This window comes from Monodelphis domestica, chromosome 2 (genome assembly GCF_027887165.1).
Source record: "Monodelphis domestica isolate mMonDom1 chromosome 2, mMonDom1.pri, whole genome shotgun sequence".
Classification (NCBI taxonomy): Eukaryota; Metazoa; Chordata; class Mammalia; order Didelphimorphia; family Didelphidae; genus Monodelphis; species Monodelphis domestica.
Window position 1 is genome coordinate 292070187 of NC_077228.1, and position 25404 is coordinate 292095590.

The window sequence follows — 25404 nt, forward strand, 5'->3', positions numbered from 1 at the left end:
AGCACTGTGGTCACTCCCCTCCCCCTCTCAACATTCACTGAGTACATTCTTCATTTCACCCACCCCAACACCCAGTTGCCCAATGAGTGTGATTTCTCCCTCCCCTTTGTGGGGTAAGGGGTGGAGGCACACCTGGCACTTGGTGGGGAGCATGGCACTAGGCTCTAAAAGGTTTGCTATCACTGACCTAAGTCACTCCCTCTGCTTCCTTATCACCCTTTATCAATTTACATACATTTTAACACATTCTGACCCAGATGAATATCTTCAAACTATCAACTTAGAAATCAGATGACTGGAATCTGACAGGATAAATTGTAGTGGGAAGAAGATAAGGAGGGGTGATGGATTTGCATTTGGGAACATTGTAAGTTCAAGGTCTCAAGTCCAACCCTTGGGTATTGTCTCCAGCTCTCTAGCTGGAGAAGAATCCTGCTTTTTAAAATAAAACTGCCATTTTGCATCTTCAACATGGCTCAGAGATTTTATTTCATGCTGGGGAGAAGCCCATTGTTAGGGACCCCAAAAAGCATTCCATACAAAGTGATCCATGATTTATAAATTTGATCCTGGAGGCAGTAAGGAGCCATTGGAATTTATCTGGTAGGCTGATCAATTTCTTTTTATTCTCCCTAGTTAGAATATAAATTCCTTAAGAGTAGGGATTCTTTAATTATTTGTATTTTATCAGTGCCTTCCACTATCCCTTCCACAGTGAAGTAGAGGGGAATTAGGTGTGGAGTGACCTCCAAGATCTGAAAAATCTGGTAAAATTTTGTTGGCTTTCACATTTTTTCACAAACTTTAACTTTTTACTTATTTTAACTTGAAAATAGTGTATATGATATTAAAAGATAAAATGTATTGATATTCTGTGATATTTTACATATATTTTATTCATTTTTGAGTTTCTAAACTTTTTCTGTTTCCTCTGCTGGCCTTCATGTGTCATCTGCTGCTTCCACAAAACTCACTCCAAATTCTCATTTAATTTCTTATACCAACACAATACTAAACCTGCAATGAGGCACATCATGATATGTAAGAGATACCTGTAGATACTTAATAAATGCTCATTGATTGAATTATTATAGTAGTATACATAATTCATGTAAATTTTAATAATATAATGAATGTATATTTTGCTTCTGTATGTTTTGTACAATAAATTTTAGTATTTTTTTTCTTAGTAGAAACTTCTACAAGATTTGAGTCCAGTCTGCCAACACACACTATTGCAAATCACAAATGTCCTCAATGTTATAAGAGACTTGTTTGTGTAAAACTTCACAAAGAGACTTCTTGACAAACAGAATTATGAAATTGAGGAGCAATGTGTATTAATAATTAATAACATTTAGCCTAACCAAAGAGGAATAAATGGAAAAGGTGCTCCCTAAACCACAAGCACTTATTAAACACCTTAGGATCAAGCTCTTTTAAAAATATGTCATAGAAATTTGAATTAAGCAGGAGGCTAGGTGGCTCAGTGGATTGAGAAACAGGCCTAGAGATGAGATCTCCTGGGTTCAAATCTTGACAAGTCACTTAACCTCATTGCCTAGCCTTTACTGCTCTTTTGACTTGGAATCAATGCACAGTATTGATTCCAAGATGGAAGGTAAGGGTTAAAAAAATAAAGAAACTTGAACTAGTATAATTACAGATGACTAAATGTTCATCCTTTAGAGAATAATAGTGTCTGATTATGAAAGCTGAATGTATAAGATGTGCCATATTTTCCAGCTTTCAGAAGATGGATGCTATCAATGATAATAATAACAATAGTAAAAGCTAGCATTGATATACCATTTTAAGATTTCCAAAGTCCTTTACATGAATCATCTCATTTTATCATCTCAACAATCCTAGGAATTATGTGTTATTGTTATCCCCATTTTACAGATTAGGAAAGTAAGGAGATGGCATTCTAAAACTGAACTAGATATTCAGATTCACATTTTTACTGGTTGGCTTGCCACCTCTTTCCCCTTCCTCCCACCCCTACTCATTTGAGATTTCAGCAGATTGATACAAGCAGCATCAAACATGACTTGGGCAAGTTCTCTGGGTGGGGCAGTGCAGGGTTTCTATGGCCCTGTTCCCCATGGTGAAATGATTTCTTTGGTAAAATACTTCTGTTATACTTAGCAACCATATTTCACAGAAGAAAAAATAAAGCTTCATTATGGAGAGATTCTTTAAAAAAATCCCATCTTAAGCATTACTTTCTTAGATAGAATTTTTAAATAAAATCAAATCTCAAATTCAGTTTTTTTTTTTTTTTGGTCATCAAGTTCTCACTTTGGCTTTAGGATTTTTTAAAGGTACTGTATGATATATTCATTTTGATTTGGAGACAGAGTAAAAATCCTTCCCTCCCTTAATAATCCACTCATTGCAAAATTACTCAGTTTTTCTAATGTACAGATCTGACCATGTTACTATTTCCTTGCTCAAAAAATAGTCTATAGCTCCCAATAAAATAAAACAAAGATGTCCTAAATTGGCACTTCAGGCATTCCTGAATTAAGACTCAACCTACCTTTCCAAATAAATTTCAGTCTATTTTCCTACACGTACATCAAGCTGTCTCTAGTTTCCAGCCAAACTGAAACTAACCATTCTTTGAATGCCTTCCAGTTTTCCTTCCCCATTCATTTGAATAGGATTTAATATATGGCCAGTCTGTCTCCCTCCCTCTCTTCTGAAGCCTTTTCCTTCCAGATGCCACCTTTTCCATGAAATCTTTCCTGATCTTCCTTATTAAAAGTGAATTTTATCTCTTTATTTTAGTGCACTTTATTTCAACTGCTCCTTTGTTATATTTATTTATTTGTATAAATGTTGTGTTGTCCCCCACTCTCTAGTAGATGGTAAGCACCTAAGGATCTAAAGATGTGTTGCTTTTAATTTTGTAGCCAAAGTGCTTAGCACAATGCTTTGCACATAGTAGGTAGAATGTGGTACAATGGAAAGTCCATGGATCTGGAATTAGAGGACCTGGATTCTTTTTTTTTTTTTAAACCCTTACCTTCCGTCTTGGAGTCAATACTGTGTATTGGCTCCAAGGCAGAAGAGTGGTAAGGGCTAGGCAATGGGGGTCAAGTGACTTGCCCAGGGTCACACAGCTAGGAAGTGGCTGAGGTCAGATTTGAACCTAGGACCTCCCGTCTCTAGGGCTGACTCTTAATCCACTGAGCTACCCAGCTACCCCCGAGGACCTGGATTCTAATCCCACCTCTGCCACTCACTACCTGTGTGACCTTGGGAAAGTTACTTTAACTTTTCTGGGCTTCTGTTTCCTTATCTGTAAAATGAAGGGATTGGTTTAGATGGTCTCCATCTAATTAGATGGTCTACCTCTAGCTCTATGATTCTAAGAATTGAAAACCACTTTGTATTTCAATAAAAATTTGTTGTTATTGTTTAGTTACATCTAATTCTTCATCACTTCATGGACCATACTGTCCAACTAATTTTCTTGGCAAGGATAATAGAGTGTTTTTGTCATTTCCTTCTCAGGTGGATTAAAACAAACTGAGATTAAGTGGCTTGTCCAGGGTCACATAACAAATAAATGTCTGAGACCATATTTGAACTCAGGCCCAGCACTCTCCATTGAGCCATCTAGCTATATAGAACCTTGCCCATGGACATAGTGTTTGGTTGTATCTAACTCTTAGTGACTCAGCATTCCAGAGTATTGCAATATTCTCCATGGGATTTTCTCCATGGAGAAAGGCATTCTCCATGGCAAGGATACTAAAGTGGTTTGACATTTCCTTCTCCAATGAATTAAGGCAAACAGAGGTTAAATGACTTGCTCAGGGTCATACAGTTAGTAATTGTCTGAAGCTAGATTTGAACTCTGGTTTTCCTGACTCTAGACCCAGAAGTATAACAATAATATGGGAGACCATCAGAAAATGCTGCATTTAGAAGATGGTTCTGAATCTGGTAGCTAAGGGTCTCTAGAAGGGGAGGTAAGACAGATATAGATGCAAAGACATGGGGAAAAGGTAAAATGAAGGAGGTTGCACTAGGTGATCTCAGAAGTCCTGTTCAACTCTAAATCTATAACCCTATGATCCTTAAAGTGGGTCATTATAAATAAATGGTTAACAATCTATAAAAGGATAAAAAATTTTCATATATTAAAATTAGAAATTGATTACATTGCCTCCAAGTTATAGTCCCCCAAATTAATATATATGTGTGTGTATCTATATGTATATTTGCCTATTTGTCTAGATAAATAGACAGATTGATAGACAGAGGGATAGACAGACAGACAGACAGATAGATAGATAGATAGATAGATAGATAGATAGATAGATAGATAGATAGATAGATAGATAGACATATGGATAGATGGATAGATATGTCTATATAGACCCACATAGAGTTATATAGATTTAGCTATCTATTTCAGTCTGTCAATTTATCTGCCAATCTGTCTATAAATCTGTCAGTCTGTCTTTCTGTTGTCTATCAGGATCAATCTGTTAGTCATTCTGTCTGTCAGTTTGTTAATTGGTCTGTTACTCTGTCTATCAATCTGTCAGTCTACATTCATTCTGTCTGTCCATTTGTCAGTCTATCAACCCATCAGTCTGTCTGTCAATCTGTCTGTTAATATGTCTATAATAACAGCCCCTTACCATCTTCCTTATGGACAATTATTCATTTAAGCCACAAGACAACAGAAACCCACCATGCCCTATCACAGTGCCACATTCCTAGAAAGATTTGAGACCAGGAATGATGGTTTATTTTGTTTTAGACTAAACCTGTGATTTCATCAGTATTGAGTAACTTCTGACAAGGAAACCCCCTTTATCAAAACAGATTAACATCTCTTCTACCACTTACAGTCTTAGAATTGTCTACAGTGACTTGTCCAGGGTCACATAACCAGTATGTGTCAAAGGTGACACTTGAACTCTGGTCTTCCTGATTCAAGTTGGCTCTCTATCCACTGTGTCACCTAACTACCCCCAAAATAACACATGAAGGGGAGCTAGAAGGTGAGGCAGGCAGACACTGCATAGGGTGGAGATGTCTAGGAAGTATCTTGGAGACCTTTATCTAGCCAAGATAGGGTCAACACTCTCCTATCAGAGGTAGGTGATGCAGGGATAGAGTCCAGGTTTTTGATGGGGAGGGGGAGGAAGATGTAACTGGAGTGTAGGCAACTCAGAGAGGATGCCCCCATTTAGTCCCTAAGCCTATCCCCTCTGCTGGTGTTAAGAAGACATATTTCAGTAGCATTGAGTAGAGTCACTAGCAGTCAGTCGTTGCCATGATCAGAGTTCTGGAGTCTTTATTTGTTGTCATCCTTACTGTGGTGGCATTGAATATTATTCCCCTTGTTCTTCTCCCCAGTGCTGTTTCCATTATTCCTCACAGGTTCGTATATGCTCAACAAATCTTTAAAAATTATTATGTTGTGGAAATAGGTTTTGAACAATGATCCATGTATAACCCAGTGGAATTACTCACTGGCTCTGGGAGGGGGGAGGGAGAGGAATGGGAAAAATCATAAATCATGGAATCATGGAAAAATATTCTAAATAAATAAATTTTTAAAAATTATTATGTTGATCTTGGAATTCCTCGGTCAGCCTCTTTGAGCAATAAGTCATGCCATGATGGGGGGTGGGGGGGAATACCTCATTTCCTTTCATCTTCCTGAGGACTAAGGACTTGAACTTGGGAGAGGGGAAACATGTTACTGCTACTAAATTGGGATGCAGTCCTGAACAGTGTGGCCAAGATTACAAATATTCACTCTAATCTGTATGGTGTGAGCAAGTTGGTTTTCTGTTCTAGAAAAAAAAAAGAGACTCCTCAAAATGAAATGAGGGACTTTGTAGGCACAGATAGATACCCACCTTCCTACTCAGTTGGCAAGGAGTCATAAAACCTGAGAAACTGAATTTTCTCATCTCAGATGCAACCTGGGATTTGAGGAGTGGTGGTGGCAGGGATGGGACAAAGGGTTAAGGATCTCTAGTAATGTTTCAGTCCTGTCCTTTGACTGGTAACAAAGAGAGGAAGCTCTGCCTTTGTGGAAGGAAATTCCCAGGGCCCAGCTTTGGACATTAGAAAAGTGCCCTGTGAACTCCTGCGGGTGTTTGATAATAAACACTGGAAAACAAAACAATCAATAAGACTCTCCCCCACATATACACACACCCTTGGGATTATGATTTCATTTTCACTATAACTGGTTTTCCTTCATCCGTGAATGTGAAAGGGACCTTGAGGTCCTCATTCTGATAAAAAGAAATATTCCTTTTATCCACTCACCCTGCCTGTTTCTATTTTGTTTTCACTCCAGCCCTTGAGGCCTCCATTGGGCTGAGGAAGGGGCTATGCCCATGTGGGATGTACAACACTATTCTCAGAATGGCCAGAGGGTTTGTGGGACTGGATAGATTATTGGATTTGGACACCATAGAACCAGGTTTAAATCTGACATGGAGTTATCCGTATCATGGAGTGACTATGCTGAATTTAGGGTCAGGGACTTGGGTTCAAACCCTTTGTCTATGGCTGACAACCTATGTGAACTTGGATATTAGTATCTGACCTGTGGTGAAGCCTTCTGGGCTTCTTCTATTGGTCTGGCCAGCCGCAGTTGGACACACTGTACATTGACTCCAACATAGTGATGTCATTTTGGTCTTCTTTGAATGCAAAGAAGCAAGCACTCATAGCCATGTGACTTTGGACAAGTCATTTAAGCATTGTGGACCTCAGATTCCTCACCAATAAAGAATTTGATCATCTCTAAGGTACCAAAACTTCTTTTTTGACTCCTACATGATTTTACCTCTCTTGAACCATTTCTTCGCTTGCAAGAGAGAACAGATCATTTCTAAGGTTCCTTCCAGCTCTGTCTGAATCTGCCCAATGTGATGACTCTAAGCTCTAATCATTGCTTTTGCAGTGACCTGTTTTATGATTCCAGGCAAGTCAACACACTCTCCTGGAGGTAATAATATCAATTGACTTTCTCTGAAGTTATGATGAACCTACTATGTTAAGGAAGCCTCAGGTATAAATAACTCCCATTGATGAGGCACTTTAAGCAATACAACACACCTTCTCACAGGAATCTTCTAAGGTAAATCATTCAAGTATTACTGTTCACACTTTGAAGATAAAAAAACCTGATACTTAAAGAAATTAAGTGATTTGCCCACAGCTACTCAGCTGGTAAGCACTGCAACCAAGAATCCAAAATAGGCTTCCAATGTCTAAGCTCAGTGTTCTTTTTTTGCTGCATGTGATCAGAAGATAATATTTGGGGGATAATTTCAAGGTGAGGAGGAGGGGAAGAGAAACACCTCTAGGTCTCTTGGAGAATATCTGGGTCATGGAAAAGTGAAGCCCAAGGTCAGATGAATAGTACTATTCAGAGACTGACCTCAAACTCAAGTCTTCCTCATTGCAAGGATGACTCTCTATCCACTTTGCCATACTCCCTATTTTTATATGTGGCACCAAGTTCAATAGCTACTCATTTGGCTCACAAGTCCTAATAGTCATTTGAGAGAGATAAGAGACAGACTGGTTTAGTGCACAGAGAGTTAATCTTGGAGTCAGGGAGGTCTTGGTCAAATCCTCCTTCTCACACAGACTAGCCATTTGGCTATGGTCAGATTATTTAACCTCTCAGTATCTTTCCCATTCCAGCTGCCAATGATTATGCGATGGAGTCTCTTCACTAGAAGTTCCATATACTGTTTAAATTATAGGTCAGATAAAAAGTGAGAGTGAGAAAGACATACACAGAATGTTTATTAAGTACTTAGTATATGAGATGATGTAATTCTTGTTTTATGGAATGAATGAAAACATTCATTAAACAGATTCAATATGTAAGACAATATATATTTTTATTTTAATTTTTGGTTCCAAATTCTCTACCTGCCTCCATTTCCTCCTCCATCTACTGAGAAAGCAAGAAATATAATACTGATTATACATGTACAAATAAGCAAAGCATATTTCCTCATTATCCATGGTACAAAAAAAAAGAAAAAAATTTTAAATTATTCAGTCTGCACACAAAGTTCATCAATTCCCTCTTTGGAGGTGGATAGCGTTTTTCATCAAGAGACCTCTGAAATTGTCTTAGAATATTACATTGATCAGAGTAGCTAAGTTTTCAAAGTTGATCATCACTGCAATATTGGTGTTTCAGTGTACCATGATCTCCTGGTTCTGCTCACCTTGCTTTATATCAGCTCATATAAACTTCTTTGGGTTTTTGGAATCCACCCCTTTGTCATTTCTCATAGCACGATAGTATTCTATTATAATCGTATGCCACAGCTAGTTCAGTCATTCATAATTTATGAGCATCCCTTCAGTTTTCGATTTTTGTGCAAGACAATATAATTCATATTTTATAGGATCAGAGAGAGAGAGAGAACTAGATGGATCCCAAAGGGTTACCTAGGCCTATCTCTTCATTTTACAGATGAGGAAATTGTGACTTGGAAAGACTAAATTATGGACCTAAAGTTGCAAAGTTGACAAGTTGGGAAATGAAATCCAAATCTTTTGTCTCTAAAAATAAAGCTCTTTTCACCAAAGACAGTGTTTTTCTGGATGCCTGGGCCAGTTTATGGGTGTATCTATGCATGTGTATTTTCCTTTTAATAACATGGAATAACTCTTTATGCTTGGGAAACAAGGCTAAACACCTCATCTGAGAGTCATCCAGGTTGGTCCTATTCCAAGACTATGCAGGAAGCTGCCCATATAGCAAAGGGTGAAGGTCAGATGCTTAACTCTAGAAGATAGTCAAGCCTTTACTTCTGAAATGCCTTAATTGGCCTTCTGAATATTTTTAGATGAAATCATGCATAGGCACTCATTGCTTCTGTCCAGGGCCATCCCAGGTCACTCACAACTTGACCCCTAGCATCTCAGCCTGTGCACACCAATATAGTGGCAGGTTCCAGAATTCAAGGTGGGAGGGGTTAATCTGGGATCTCCAGTGGGTTTCAGTATGTCCTTTGTATTTTAACAATGAGAGGAAACTAGACATTGTTGAAGGAAATTCTCAGGGCTGTAGTTCGGACATTTGACAGTGGTTTTTAGGTTCTGGGTTGGCTGATGGGTGTCTAAAAATAAACTGGTTTTTATGCTTTCCACCTTGTGTGCCCAGTTAAATTTCAAGAAAATTTGTAGTTTAAAAAAATGTGGAGGTAAAATCAAAGAGGGGAAAAATGATCGTGGACTCAGAATGTTAGAGCTAGAAGAAGCCTTAGCCTCTCACTTAAAAATTAAAGAAATTTAAGTGCAGTTGGGTGGCACAGTGGATAGAGCAAGAGGACCTGGATATTCAAATATGGCTTCAGACACTTCCTAGATGTATGATCCTGGGCAAGTCACTCATCTCCAACTACCTAGTCCTTGCCCTTCTGTCTTAGAATTGTTATTAGGACAGAAAGTAAGTTTTAAAAAGAGTTAAAGCAAGGGCAGCTGGGTAGCTCAGTGGATTAAGAGCCAGGCCTAGAGAGGGGAGGTCCTGGGTTCAAATCTGACCTCAGGCACTTCTTAGCTGTGTGACCTTGGGCAAGTCACTTAAGCCCCCCATTGCCTAGCCTTTGCCATTCTTCTACCTTGGAGCCAATGCACAGTATTGACTCCAAGATGCAGGTAAGGGCTTAAAAAAAAATAGTTAAAGAAACTTTGAGGTCTAGAGAAGGGTCTTTGTGTCCCAGATCACAAAACATTTTCTTCTTAGAACTAGTATCTAGTTCTAAGTTCTAAGAACACTCCACTGACATCATACCAAGCTGAAAGGGTTTAGCTTCACATTCTATATTATATTATTTTCTGCTCACCTGACCTTTGCTGGGGCCTCAACCAAAAACTTTGGGAATTATAAGTACTTTGCACTTGGGATCTCCAAACACATTTTAAATGAATCTGGGTAGAGCTTTATTGATGGTCCAGTTGCCTCTATAACCAGAGGCTGATAGAGTCCAAGAATCCAGCCAGTAATCTCCTGGATTTTGCACAGAGTTGTTTACATGTTGTCTCTCCTATTAAATTCTGAGCACTTTTAAGTAAGGACTCTTTTTTGCTTTTCTTTGCATCCCTAGAGCTTAGCACAATGCTTACCTAACACATATTAGACATAATAAATTCTTGTTGACTTGCCCTTTCTAATATGGTGAGAAATATTTACAGTTAGTAAAGGCTACAGGGAAACATTATACTTTATGTGGAAGGAGGACATATAAATCACTCACATACACACACACACACACACACACACACACACACACACACACACACACGTACCTCCCTTAATTCAGCTAAGTTAGGAAGAGGAATCCTATATAGGGGCCCAGGCACACAGACAGCAGAAAGGTCATTATTTCAGGGCTTCTGATCCACTACTTGGGTAGGGAAATTTTTCTATTTTAGAAAAGAAGAATCATTTGTTGGCAAAAAGATTCCCCTCCATCCCAGCTGACTTGTTCACTCTCCAGTTCTAAATGATACCCAAGAAGTCTCACATTTCAAAGGACTAGTCACCTAGTTGATATTAATCAATGAAAATAGGAACCAATCTGAATTTATTTACTCAAGGGAAAGATAAAAGAATATTCACATTTTGAAGAAAAAAATAGTAAAGAAGAAACGTATGCCTCCAATTCTATCCCCTTTTCTCCCCATCAAGTTAAGCAGAAAGCTAAGGGAAAGGAAGGGTTAGAAGTGTCAGAGATGCCAAAAAGGTCTAAATGTCTCTATTGAATTTTTTGCTTCAAGTACCCCTAGAACAGTCCCCAAACCAGGAAGTGAGGTTGTGCTGGGCAGCAAATCCAGGGACTAGGAATGTGTTTAGGGCATAAGGAGCAATTAATAATCTAGTTAAAGAGTAACCTAGTTAAAGAGTGTTTAGACTGACCTTTTTCCCCTATAGCTTTTCTTTTTTCTTTTTCCCTCTGGAGTACAATATAAATCTAATGCTGTTCTGAAAGTTATATATTTATATTACATAAAAAATAAGCTATATTTCCATATTTTCCAGTTAAATAATAGTTAGCATTTACAAAGCACTTTAAGGCTGATGAAGTACTATGCATACATTATACTATTTGATCTTTCAAACAACCCTGTGAAATAAATACTCTATTATCATCCCCATTTTACAGAGGAAAAAGCTGAGGCACACAGAAGTTAAGTGACTTACCCAGAATCACACAGCTAGCAAGTGTCTGAGACTAGATTTGAACTCATCTACCAGATTCCAAGTCCAGGACTCTTATCCACTGTGCTGTCTAGCTATATATATATACATATAATAAAAGATATTATGAATATATATGTATGTATAAAAGTATATGTTATAGTAGATAGAGTAAAGGAAGAAGACCTAACTTCAAATCCTGCATCAGATATTTCTTAGCTGTATGACCTTGGGTAAGTCCTAAATTTCCTAATCTGAAAGGCTTCTTTGAACTTAAGAATCCTTTCTAGCTCTAAATATAAGATATCACACACACATACCATGTTAGACATTAGATTTATTAAATGTTTTATTTACATACATATCTATATCCATGTGTACATCTATATATATTTTATTATATATGTGGGCTATATGTATACTATATCTATTTATCTATCTATCCATCCATCCATTCATCTTTTTATCTATCTAGCTCCTGGAGTTGTGAGTTCATTGATAAAAGAAGCTGAGGTCCAAAGTCTGTTTGTCTATCTCACTATCTCTCTATCATCTATCTTCCTATCATCTTTCTATCTATCTCTAAGACATATGTGTGTGAGAGATCTATATATAAGATTATAACTATGTCTTTATATATGAATACCTATTTATATCGATTTCTCTATATATATGGTAGAGTAGAGATAGATTTAGATGTAGATTATGAGTATATATGAATATATGCCTCTCTCTTTAGTCTCAATTTTGTTCTCAGATGAAAAACATTCAGTTCTAGAACAGATATATGACTAGTTTGCATCAACCAAATTTTAATTTTTTAAAAGCACTATTGTACAAATCAACATCTGTATGGGTATGGTTTGTTTGTTTTTTTGTTTGTTTTAATCATGCAAAAGGCAGAAATACTTTGTTCTGCCCTACTAGCTGTCTTCCAAAGAAACTTTGGTTCTGTCTCCCATGGCACCAGGTAACATGCTTTCTATACTGTTATCATCATCAGTTCATATTTAATAGGGTCCTTTGAGAATTCTATAGAGTTTATATACATCAATAGATCTTTCATCTCATTAATGTAGCACTTCTTTACCTTTTTGGACAATAACCCATTTGTTCCTTTTTATCTTGTCTATGTAATTTCATAAATTGTTCCTTATAGGATCTACCAAATGTGTTGGAGTCTTTTATATTCCATGTGTCCCAGAATTGCCTATGGGTTATCGCCATGTTGTCCTTTACTCTTATTCCATAAATAACCCATGTCTTTTTCTCACAGATTGCCGGGATAGTATCTTTTGCCTTGCTTCTTAAAATGACACCATTAGAGATATTTACCAGCCTTCTTAAATCCAACATATATCCCTCTCCTTTGCCTTTTAGGTGATCTGCTATTTTGACTTTTCAGAAATTGTGATGTTCAAAGATTCACAACCATGTAGTATTAGCAGAAGAATATGTTTTGATTATCTCTGTTTGTGTGTTTATGTGTGTATATGTGTGTACATAAAGGAATACTTTGAAAGTGCTGTACAGCTCTTCACATACAATTCAACCTATTTTCTTCTACCTATTCAATTCAGAGTCCACTTACTTAAGATCCATATGAAATGTCCACTTAAGAGTATCAGTAGTCTAAACCAATGAGATATTTATCCATTTGTATGTCATAATTTAGGTCAAATATTCTCAACCTGGGTTCTACATATTGTCAAAAGGTACATGGAAAGATTTCAGGGGATCTAGGGATTAAAAAAAAAGTATTTTCATAACTTTATTTCAATATAATTGGTTTCCTTTGTAATCCTATATATTTTGTTTTATGCATCTAAAAAACTATTAAAAATGGGGAGATTTACATAAAATTATGAAGAGTAAAATGAGTAAAATGAGTAGGACCAAGAGAACATTATAGACAAAAACAGAAATATTGCTTGAAGAATAACTCGTATATGTCTACCCCTAGAGAAAGAATAGAAATAAGTAAGATGTAGTTTTATATATACATATATCTTTTTATAAAATGTTTAGTGTGAGGAAAAGAGTTAGATACTTGTGAATTTTAATGGATAAAACAATAAATTAAAAATATATGTGACACACATATATTATAATACACACATAATAATACAACATACCACAAAGTCTACTAAGCTGTTATATGTTAAAGGACTACAACAAATCTTAGAGCAAAGTGGAGGTCATTATTTAATTTATTTAATTAATTTTTTTATACCCTTACTACCCATCTTAGACTCAATTCTGTGTATTGGTTCCAAGACAGAAGAGCAGTAAAGGCTAGGCAATGGGGGTTAAGTGACTTGCTCAAGGTTACATAGCTAGGAAGTATCTGAGGCCATATTTGAACCCAGGACCTCCCATCTCTAGGCCTGGCTCTCTATCCACCGAGTCACCCAGTTACCCCCTAGAGGTATTTTTAAAATGAAATAACTAGTAACTAGAGCTGAACAAATTAAAGCTTGTTATTTGTCCTTTCTGACACTAGGCAAATTTAAGAGATTTTATCATAAAAATCATTTCTGATTTTTTCTTCATGTCATCTACTGTTTTTTTTTATTTTACATAAAAGGAGTATAAAGAAAAGAACATTATAAGAAAGGCTCATAGACTTCACCAGATTGCCATAAAAAAAAAAAGCTTAATAATTTCTAGTCCAGACAATGAAGTAATTCTTCATCCATTTGCTTTTTTTCTGTCTCTTTTGAGTGGTCTCATATGTAATTTAGGGGGATTTCTAGTGTTTGGGGCCTTGGTGTAATTATTACAATATGTTATCTGTAGAAAGAAATGTGTTGAAGACTTCATCTTATGTGACAGAATCTGAGATCTGTAAAGTTTTTTTTAAATGTTTCAATAACTGCTTCAACATATTTGTTTGCTTTGCAATCCTGTGTATTTTACCTCATGAATTTAAAAACATTATTCTGAGATGGCAGTCTATAGGTTTCATTAGATTGCCAGTGGGACCCATGTCACAAAAAATGTTAAGAAGCTCTTTTATAGAGGCATAACGCTACCCAGTGGTTTGTATTTTCTTCAGGCAGAAGAGAGCTAAGGACCCTTGATTTATAGAAAATTCCTTCTCCATATGGCCTCTACCCTGAATGACCTTCAGGACAGCAACAGCTACATTTGGTATTAATAATTAGTGGAATGGTCAGCAAAGTTTTCTCTGTATTTGAATTTATCAAGGCATTTTGCATGATTTGATCATGTTCATAGGAGATACCTTGTTAGAAAAGTGTTTAAGACTACATTTCACTGACCTGAGTCAATTGCTTTTATGGTCAATACATTACAGACAGCCACCAAATATAAAACCATCATCCAATGATCCTTTGAATATTACATTGTTCAAAACTGCAAGTTAGTTGTGTAACTGTGGAGACATCTATTGCACAAAATAATTTTTGAAATTCTGCTCATTTTCTTTTCATTTTTTCATCACATTTTCAACTATGTGTAGATTATTTCTGAATTACAGTAGAAAAAGTACTAAGCTGGATGCCAAAAGCCCTGGGTTGGAGTCCTAGTACTCTTATCACTTGGGTATCTTTAGGCAAGTCATATAACCTCTATAATCTTGAATTTCCTCATTTCTAAAAAGAAGATAATGATCTTTCTGTCATTGGCTTCACAGAAAGGTGAGACTCAAATAGGACAACATTTTTAGGTGAAAGGAATTTAAAACTCTCCGAGATTTAGAGATCATCATGCCTAGCCTTTTCATTTTGTAGAGGAGGAAACTGATTTGAAGCACTTCCTTCCTACAGCAGAAGAGAGATAAGTCCAGCATCACACAGGTAGTAAGGTAACAGTCAAACCTAGGTTCTCTGACTTGAAATATTTGATTAGATCATCAGATCTCATGCGTTCATTATGGCAATGTTGCAACTCCAAAGTGCTTTGTAAACTATAAGGGGTTCAACAGATATAAAATGTTAACCAGATTACTGATGTACGAGTAATTTCTGAATTTTTCATCTTTGCACTATCAGGGAAGTACTGGTGAAAGCAAAGGTCAAAAATGACACAAAATTGGGGGGGGGGATGTGAAGAAACCACGATAAGCAGTTATAATAGGATTTTGGAGAGTGACCTTATTACTCTTATATTTTTTCCATGATAGATCACAGAGATAATATTGTTCACAAGAATTTTCTTAGTCCTGGTGAAGTCAAGGCCCGTGCTTTTCAGCAAAGTAGGCAAAATGATCAATATTTTTCCTTGGGGTCCTCAGTCTCACTACTTTTCATTTCTCTGTAGTTTTGAATCCTTTTATCCATACAGTGAAGAATACAGATAACAATAACATTCCTACAGCATTTAAAGTTTGTAATGTGGTTTACATATGTTATTTTGTTTGATACACATGTGTGTATATGTATGTATGTATGCAGAAGTAAGAGTAGTACTGAAATTTTGAAAAGCCCTGGGCAAATCAGTTCATTTCTCTGGACTTTAGTTTCCATATATATAAAATAAGGGGACTAGACAAGAGGATCACCAAGGGCTCCTAGAAGTTTAATGTTTGGGGATTCTAAGTATCTTTACAGAGTAGAGAAGGGATACATTACTGCCAGTTCAGAAGATCCTCTTTCATCCCCCCTTCCCATCAGAAATCTTGCAAACTTTGGAGGGGAATAACCATTCTTCTAGTCACCCAACTTCATATTCTTGGAATCATCTTTATTACTCTTTCTCACTTGAACTATTCAATCAATTTGCAAATCTTATGTCTGCAAAATTTCTTCATTTGAGCCTTCCTCTCTGTTCATAAAAACCTTCACTTCTCTGTTCATAAAAATACATAGTATTGACTCCAAGACGGAAGGTAAGGGTTTTTTAAAAAAACCACTATATAGTACTTTAAGATTTTCAAAGTCCTTTACATCATTATACATCATTTAGAAGTTCTCAATCTATAGAGCTCCTTAGAGGATGAAAACAAGGGAAGGCATTGGTGGAAGCAATAAGCATAGTCCTGAAGGAAGAGTGTCAGGAATATTAAAGCTCAGACTGATTAACCGTTAACAAGAAAAGCTGAGGCTAATGAATGCTCGTTGTTTTGTTGTTAGCTATATTGTGGAAAAGAGGAAGATCAGAATAGGGATAGGACCAAAGACAGCATAAGATTGCACTGAACTAGAAACTCTATCTTCCAGGAAGCAAGCATTTTAATTTTTGGTCTCCCATGTCTATATCTTTCCCCCACCTCTTCTCCATCTCATAGCACCTTTGATGCCCTTCAAGTCCCAGCAACTATCCCATTTTCTACAAGAAGCTCTTCCTAATCCCTCATACAGCTTCCTTCCCTTTAAAATTATCCTCAATTTGTCTTGTACCTTGTTTTATACATAATTGTTACCATGCTGTCTCCTCTTTTGTGATTATGAGCACCCTGAGATTAGAGAATGCCTTTTTCCTTTCTTTTTGTCTCCAACACTTAGCACAGTGTTTGGCACAATAGTAGGCATGTAATGCTTGTTAACCAGCTGTTGACTTTTTGTCCATGATGAATTCATATCATCAGGTTCAAATTGTAAACTACACTTGGGGTACTGAGAATACTGACAGATAAATTGAGCCCCTGTCAGTGATTTTTGAAGGATCATAAAGAATTTGAGAGGAATCACAAAATTGAAAAAAAAAATGATAAATATTTTCCTACTTTGCATAAAAGAGAAGTTAATGGATTCTGCAAACTCTAAGCCAATGAGTCTGACTCACCTTTACCAAATTCCAGGACCTATTAGTAAAAGTGGTTGGTGGACATCTAGAAAAAGAAAAGATAATCACAAAAGGCCAAAATTAGTTCATCAAGAACAAGTCAAGACAGAAAAGCTTTATTTTTCTCTTTTTAGAGGGTTACCAGATTTTCTTAGATGTTTGCTATAGCTGTAAACAAATAGTTTACTTAGATTTTAGCAAAGTATATTACAAAGTCTTGATACTATTATGGTGGAGCAAAAGAAGAGATATGAACTAGCTGATAAATGGATTTGTGATAGATTGAATGGCCAGATGCAAAGAGTAGTCATCGCTCAATATACATTTATTGCCTACTATACGCCATGTATTGTGCCAGACACTAAAGATACACACACAAATAAAATAGTCCTCATGCCAAATAAAGAAGCTTATGATTGATGTCATTTTGGAAAGAGGCTTCTCCAAGAAGATTGTTCCTGAAATTTATTCTCGGTCTAAGGTTTCATAATATTTTTATCACTGACATGGATAAAAGGCATAGACAAAAAGTTTATCAAATTTTTACTGCCTTATGGTAGGACAACTAATGTACACCATGGTGGTCACGCAGAGGAACAGACTGGAAAAGTTAGAATATTAGTCTGAATCTAGTAAGATGAAATCGAATAGGGATGAGTATAAAGTTGTATATTAAAGTTGTATATGTAAATTATTCAAAAAAATACTAAATTTCTTCAGTATAAAGTAGGGAAGGCATGGCTAGATTTAGTGGGTAGACTACAACCTCAGTTTAGATAAACATTGTGTAACAGTAGCCAAAAAAGCTAATTCAATATTAGTCTACATTAAAAATATATCATATCTAGGAATAGAGGCATTATAGTCCTATTGAACCCTACTCTGGTATAGTCAGATCAAAGCTGGAGGATTGGATTCTGTTCCATCTATCACATTTTAGAAGGATACTGAGGGGGCAGCTGGGTGGCTCAGTGGATTGAGAGCCAGGCCTAGAGATGGGAGGTCCTGGGTTCAAATCTGGTCTAAGGCACTTCCTAGCTGTGTGACCCTGGGCAAGTCACTTGACCCCCATTGCCTAGCCCTTGCCACTCTTCTGCCTTGGAGCCAATACACAGTATTGACTCCTTAAAAAATTTAAAAAATAAAAGAAGGATATTGAGCAAACTGGAGAGAGTTTAGAGGAGGTCAATGTGGGCAGCTCGGTAGACTAGTGAATGGAATGTAAGACCTGAAGTTAGGAAGATCTAAGTTTAAATCCTATATCCTGTGACACTGGGCAAATAATTTAACCTCTCTGGGCTTTAGGCTCCTCATTGGTAAAATGAAGATGGTGACTCAATGGCTTTCAAGGATCTTTCTGAATTTTAATCTACAATCCTCTGGTAAAAGTCTTCAAGTTCAAGACAGATAAGGATCAGTTAAAGGGGCTGGGGTGCTTTACCTAGAGAAAACCTAGGTAAGTGTTTTTAAACATTTTTTTTTGTATGAGCAAAGGTGTGTGGCTAGGTGGCACACTGGGAAATCAGAAAGGCCTGAGTTCAAATTTGACTTAAGACAAAAACTAGTTGTATGATTTTGGCAAGTCAATTAACCTCTGTTTGCCTCAGTTTTTTCATCTGTAAAATGAGAATAATAATGGCACTCATCTCCCAGGGTTGCTGTGAGGATCAAAATGAGAAAATATTTTTAAAGTAACTGGCAGGTAGCAGGTACTTAATAAATCCTTATTTCTCTCCTTCAAGAATTGGGCAGTCTGGTAATAATAATAATAATAATAATGTGTGTGTGTGTTTTAAACTCTTACCTTCTGTCTCAGAATTGATACCCAAGGCAAAAGTGTGATAAGAGCTAGGAAACTGGTGGTAAGTAATTTACCCATGGTCACAGAGCTAGAAAATGTCTTAGGTCAGATTTAAACCCAAGACTTCCTTTCTCTGGAACTGGCTCTCTATCCACTGAACCACCTTGCTGCCCAGAATAATATTTTTAAATGAATGAAATAAAACACGATGTTATAAAGAAAAATGATTAAATTGAAATAAAATTATCAAAATATTTTTCAAAAACCAAGTTCACAGATTCTAGATCAAGATTGACAGATCTAAATATTATAGCCCTCTTAAAGCATTTGAAGGACTACTAGCATGGGAAAGGGAATAAATTTGTCCTGGTTAACCCCAGAGGTCAAAATATAGAGCAAGAGATAGAAGATGCAAAAAGTCAAATCAAGGGTTAATGTAAAGGAAAATTTCCTAACAGAGCTTTAATAAACTGGAATGGGCTTCCTTGGGATTCTTGTGAAAAAGATAGACATGTGGGTAAACCGATGGTGCAATAGGTAGATTCAAGCAGGCTGTCTGGGAGGTCATGGATCCCCCTGACTAGAATCTACAAGATTGTCAATGAACAGTTTGTCAGTTATCTCTTAAAGAGGATCTTCACAGATGGGCAGAGGGGACCAAGTGGCCTCTGAGGCTCTTTCCAATCCTGAGGGTTTTTGATACTTTTTGAATTCTATTATCTTAGATTTTTTTTGTGCAAGGAAGATGATTAATACATATTTTGTTCTGTAAAGTAAGAATTATAATGTAATCTTCTTTATTTATCTCACAGACTTAGATAATGAGATAAATGATGTAGGAGAGCTTTGGTAAAGCCAGTAGGCAACAAATATGTTTTGTTGCTGTGAATCATTTCAGTTGAGTCCAACTCTTCATGACTCCATTTTGGTGTTTCTTTGGCAGATAATGGAGTGGTTTGTTATTTTTTTCTCCAGCTCATTTTATAGATGAGGAAACTGAGATAAACAGTGTTAAGTGACTTGCCCAGGGTCACACAGCTAATAAATATCTGAGGCCAGATTTGAGTTCTTTCTGTTTCCAAGTCCAGTATGATTATAATATGATAGAGAAAGCATTGAATGGAATCTGGATTTAAATTCTGTTACTACAGGTAGTACCTGTGTGATCTGAGGGAAATTGTCTCTGGGATTTTATTTCCTTATTTATAAAATGAAGATGTTGGCCTATATGACCTCTAAGGTTCTTCCCAGCTTTTAATCTATGAACCTGGCACATAGCGAGTAAATGCTTAATATGTACCTGTGTACTGGCTGATTTTACAAGTACAGGGTCCTTATATTTTAAAACTCAAATTCTTTTGCTTTCAGTTACCAAAAGTAATATGATTTAAAGCTGGAGAAAATGTCTGAAAATCAATTAAAACGAACAAACACTGTACCTTCCATCTTAGAATTGATAATAGTATTGAGTCCAGGGCAGAAAAGGAGTAAGGGTTAGGCAATAGAGGCTAAATGACTTGCCCAGTCACACAGCTAAGAAGTTTCTGAGGGCACATTGAACCCAGGACCTCCTATCTTCAGGCCTGCCACTCTACCACCAAGTCACCTAGCTGCCCTGAAAATAATTTTATAAGTAAAGAAACAGAGGGCTGAGGAAAGAGGGATGCTTAATAAATAGTTCTCCAAAAATGTATGCTGAACACACTTTAAAGTGTAATCTATGATATTAACATTTTCTTAAGTCAACTACAATAAATCAAGGTTTATTTGTAGAGTTTGGATTTCCTAATAGGATTGAGCTGCAGCTCCTATTGGGAAAGCTTAAATGAGTGGTCCAATGGCATATATATACATGATACATGATTCATATACATATATAAATTTATGTAAAACATATACAAGATAACCTTGAGGGAAGAGGAAATGCTAATAGTTGTTAAGACCAGGAAAGGAATCTTAACAATAGAAAGACCAAGAGGGGCAATTGGTGTAAAAAATGTTATCATACTTTTATTTTGAAATAAAAATCTTCATTCTGCTCTATTTTACTTGTATTGGGGTAGGGGCAAAGCACTAGTATTAGTTAACCTAGTTTAGTCCTTCAAAGCTTTTTTTTTTTTTAATTTTACAAACTACTTTTGTTAAAGGCAGAATTTAAACCCAGGTCCTCTAATTAATACACCATACTGGCTTGTCCTGAATAGAGCCCCTCAGGATCTATACACACCAAGTGGTATGCTAAGACTTACAGAAAGGAACAAAGGAAAAATCAGTGTAAATCTAAGCAGCACTTAAAGAAATTTACCTGCTACAAAGGATCACTGACCTTCATTAAAAGACTATGCAGACATTTGATTGCATTGAGGTTTAATAGCTTCTATGTAGTAGAAAAAACTAGAAATCTTTATGATCCTTAATTACAGGACTGTCTCCACCAGAATGCTATTATCATACTTTAGTTGTCATTCAGTATTCCTGATTTAGAAAATTTCCTGGGCTGCACTTACTGAATGAAAATGGCCCTAGCACCTTCTTACTTGAGAGCGAAGCTTCCAGGATCAGTTATTAAAAAAAACAAAAACAAAAACAAAAAAACAACAACAAACTCACAATACAAACCTGAGGGCGGCTAAACCTCAGAGGGAAAAACAAAAACCAAACCCTTTCTAATATCCAAATAATCTTACTTCCCCTCTGATTTCTAGCAAAATCAGACTCAGATTTATTGCCAACCTCCTTGGCATTCTCTACCCAAGACAGACAGAGAGCCGAAAGCATTCTCCTCTCAACTTCCCTTCTTTACAAAGCAGTTGTAGAACTCGGGGAAATCCACAAGGCCCATGGACAGGGGGAAAAAAAAAGATAGCTAGAAAACTAAATGAATGGGTGAATAGATAGAGACAGACAGACAGACAGACAGAGCAAGAGACACATCTCAAAAGATATTTTTCATGGAACAAATTCTTTATCTTAAACTCACCAACAGAAGTGTATAAATAAATAAAGGCAATTCAGCAACACCCACCTCTCACAGCTGTGGTTGATGGGATCCCACGATTCCACTCTCTATGGACTAGTCCTCCAAGGTCTAACATGTACCTCAGGGCACGACTTAACTGTTTCCCAGGTAGTTGACCAGAATGGGTGGGCGGAGTCTCCCTGGAATTCTCTTTGAATCCTTTAATGCTTAGAGGACTGACTTGGGAGAGGTAAGCCACCTTCTTTGTGTTCCATGCTAGAGGGAAAAGCTAAGAGACCCGAGTGACTGCATGTATGACTAGAGGGGAGGTGGGGGTGGAGGCAGGGGGAGGGGAGGTAATATGGGAATCCTCTCCACATGATTTCCTGTATTTGGTGCATGGAGTCTCTCTCCAGGTTCCCAAGGGAAAGGGCAGATTTAAACTTTTCCTTTGGTTGTTGGAAAGAGCAGAATAAACACCAGGAAATATCCATGATGACTAGAGTAAGCAAAGAGACTGACAGTCCCCAGCAGAGAGTCTTACCTTGCTTATAATGAAGTACTGTCCTTCCTGAAGGTTCTTCAAGTGTTTGACCAACCCAGACTCAAGAATGTGCTCAGCTTCTCTGAAACTGAAGGGGATCCTGGCTTAAATCCAAGGGCTGAAATTTCAGAGGGATAGGTCAGAACAGAACTATTGAAAGTCTTTTCCACTCCCCCAGGAAAAAGATTGTCTTTGGATAGGGCTGTTCATCTCCTGTTTGTTTATCTTAGAATTTGAAGTTTCTCAAGGTCCTTGCTGATCTCCAGTTGTGTCCAACTCTCCTTAACCCCATTTTAGGTTTTCTTGGTAAAGATATTGGGATGACTTGTCATTTCCTTCTTCTGGTCATTTTACAGTAAGGAAAGTTAGGCAAACAGGGTTCAGTGACTTGCCCAAGGTCACATAGCTAGTAAATGTTTGAGGCCAAATTTGAACTCAGGAAGATGAGTTTTCCTGATTTCAATTCCAGTGTTCTATCCACTGTATCACTTAGGTACCATTCACCCATAATTCTGGTTCTGGACCTTCATACCTGCATGTCTGAAAAAGTCACTTCAACTCTTCTTTCCCCATATGCAAAATAGGAACAGGGTCTTGACCTTTATTTTCATTGATATAAGGAACTGGCAGATGATGAGAAAGTCCCTTTACCAATGCAAATTGTCTGCTTTTCTGAAACTGATAGCCTAGAACATGGAGAGTCTAAACCAATTGCCCAGAGTCATATAGCCACCATCTGTCAGAAGCAGGATTTGCACCTAAAGCTTTCCTACTCTAAGGTCATCTCCCTATCCATTACACCACACTGCTTCTCATCTGCAAAATGAGCATAAGACCTCCATTACCTACCACCTAGCTGTCTGCAAAAACTGCTTTATAAATTAGAAAGGTTATTATGCTCATGAGAATTATTATAATAATTACCTATGGAATTATGACTAGGTCTTTGGAAAAGGAATCTCCATACAGAATATTAAAGCTGGAAAGAAACCTTTAAGTCATTTATGTAGAAGTGCAAAACTCAATGGAAGTGGGAGTTCTTAAAACATACATAAGGATCCTTGCAGGTCACATATTAAATCAGAAAGCAATATATTATCTCTGTTTGATTACATTTTTATTTATTTTGTTAAATATTTCACTATTACATTTTAATCTGATTTGGATCTTCCTTGAGAATGATGTCAGTCATACGTTTAACACATTTGATCTAGACCAGCACCCTCAATTTCCAAACAGGGAAACAAAACCAAGAAAGGGAAGACAATTTACCACTACTGTTATTACTGTATACTATTCTACTTCTAAATGGCAAAGCTGGAAGAGTTGATAGGGTTGTACTTGGAATCAGGAAGACTTGAGTTTGACTCCTCCCCCAGATTTCTGCTAGCTTTGTGGGCAAGTCATTTTCTCAACCTCAGTTTCTTTATCTGAAAATGGGGAGAATAATATCGCCTAATTTACAGGATGGTTTCAAGGATCAAATGTGATAAATTATGTAAAATTATTCGTATACTTTAAGTTAGAAGTGTTTTTAAAGTACTATATACATGTGAATGTACTTATTAGTATTTATTATGATAATTATTACTATCATTAGACACTATTATTAATGTTGCTGCTACTACTAATAATCACTTCAGCAACTACTGTTACTTCTACTATTACTATTTCTACTAGTCGTATGGACATCAACTACTATTACTATTACTACTACTACTGCTACTACTACTACTGTTATCGCTACTGCTGCTCTACTTCTAAATGTTGAAGCTGGAATTTCCTTCCAAAGAGAGACTTAAACCCTGAAAGATAATACTGTAGGGGAGGACAGAACACTGGACATGGTACCAGGAAGAGCTGACTTCAAATACAACCTAAAATTCTAAGAAATAGGATCATAGATTTAGAACTAGAAGGGAACTTAGACTTCATCTGGTCTACCCCTAAATCCAGATTTCACAGCTGAGGAAATCAGTGTTCACTGATGAAATGACTTGTCTAAAGGCAGTCACAAACAGTAGGGATTTTTCTACCAGATGTCTAACACCAGATCCAGGACTCTCAGCACTATACCCTACTGATCCTAATAGCGTATTAAAAACTGTGTGTACATAAGAGTCAACCCCATGTGTAAGTTTCCTCATTAGCAGAATGGGGATCTAGGTTCCTATGGCACAGCGAATAAGAGGCTGGTCTCAGATTCAGAAAGCTCTGGATTCATGTCCCACTGCTACTTGACAGATCTGGAGTCAGGAAAAGGCTGTGTTCCAATCTGGCCTCAGATACTTCCTATCATCATCATCATCATCATCATCATCATCATCATCATCATCATCATCATTATTCCTCCACAGATGAGGCAGACAGGTTAAACAACTTGCCTACAGTCACACAGGTAGAATCTGAGACTGAATTTGAACTCAGGTCTTCCTAAGTCTAGGTCCAGTCCTTTATCTATTGAAGTCACTGAAGTAAATTGTTGGCAGCCAGGCAGTACAGTGGATAGAGTGCTAGCCCTGAAGCCTGGAAGAATAAATTTCCTTAATTCAAATCTGGCCTTGGATACAGACTAGCTGCATGACCCTGGGCAAGTCACTTTACTCTGCTTGCCTCAGTTTCCTCATCTGTAAAATGAGCTAGAGAAGGAAATGACAAAGCATTCTAGTGTCTCTGCCAAGAAATCTCCAAATGGGGGTCACAAAGAGTCAGACATGACTGAAACAACTTAACAACATAAAAGGAAATTGTTACTACTGTTGTAATTTCAAACACAGGACTCTTCTATCATCCTCTGCTTCCTATTCTACTTTCAAACAAAAGTATTCTTTTAATATAGAGAATTCAAGAGAAGGAAGGCTTATATACTTTTTGTTGTCCCTTTAGGGGAAGAATAAACTATTCTTTTAAAATAGTGCCCTCCTTCTAAATGGACCTAGGAATAAATGCTGGTTGGTAGAAAAGGTTATTTTCTTTTCTTTTCAACCATTTCCTACTGTCAGTATAGATACAAAGTATCACTCCAAAGTAGAGGAGTGGTAAAAGATAGGAGATGAGGTTTAATTGACTTGCCCAGGATCACACAGTTAGGAAGTATCTAAGGTCAGATTTGAATGCAGGACCTC

General features: G+C 36.9%; 1 protein-coding gene across 4 annotated transcripts in view; it reads right to left on the reverse strand.

The window, feature by feature from the left end:
• The window catches only part of ADGRF5 (adhesion G protein-coupled receptor F5), a 159242-nt gene extending 136941 nt beyond the window's left edge, over positions 1–22301 (reverse strand). Inside the window, exons 1-2 of one of the 4 annotated variants that reach the window (XM_056818364.1) lie at positions 21802–22153; positions 16976–17021 (exon numbers count right to left, since the gene is read on the reverse strand). The gene's annotated coding sequence lies outside the window, so the exon portion shown is untranslated. Of the gene's footprint in view, positions 1–16975; positions 17022–21801; positions 22154–22279 lie in introns of those variants that run through there. The other 3 variants (XM_007484031.3, XM_007484034.3, XM_007484032.3) reach the window with 3 other exon arrangements.
• Positions 22302–25404: the final 3103 nt, after the last annotated feature.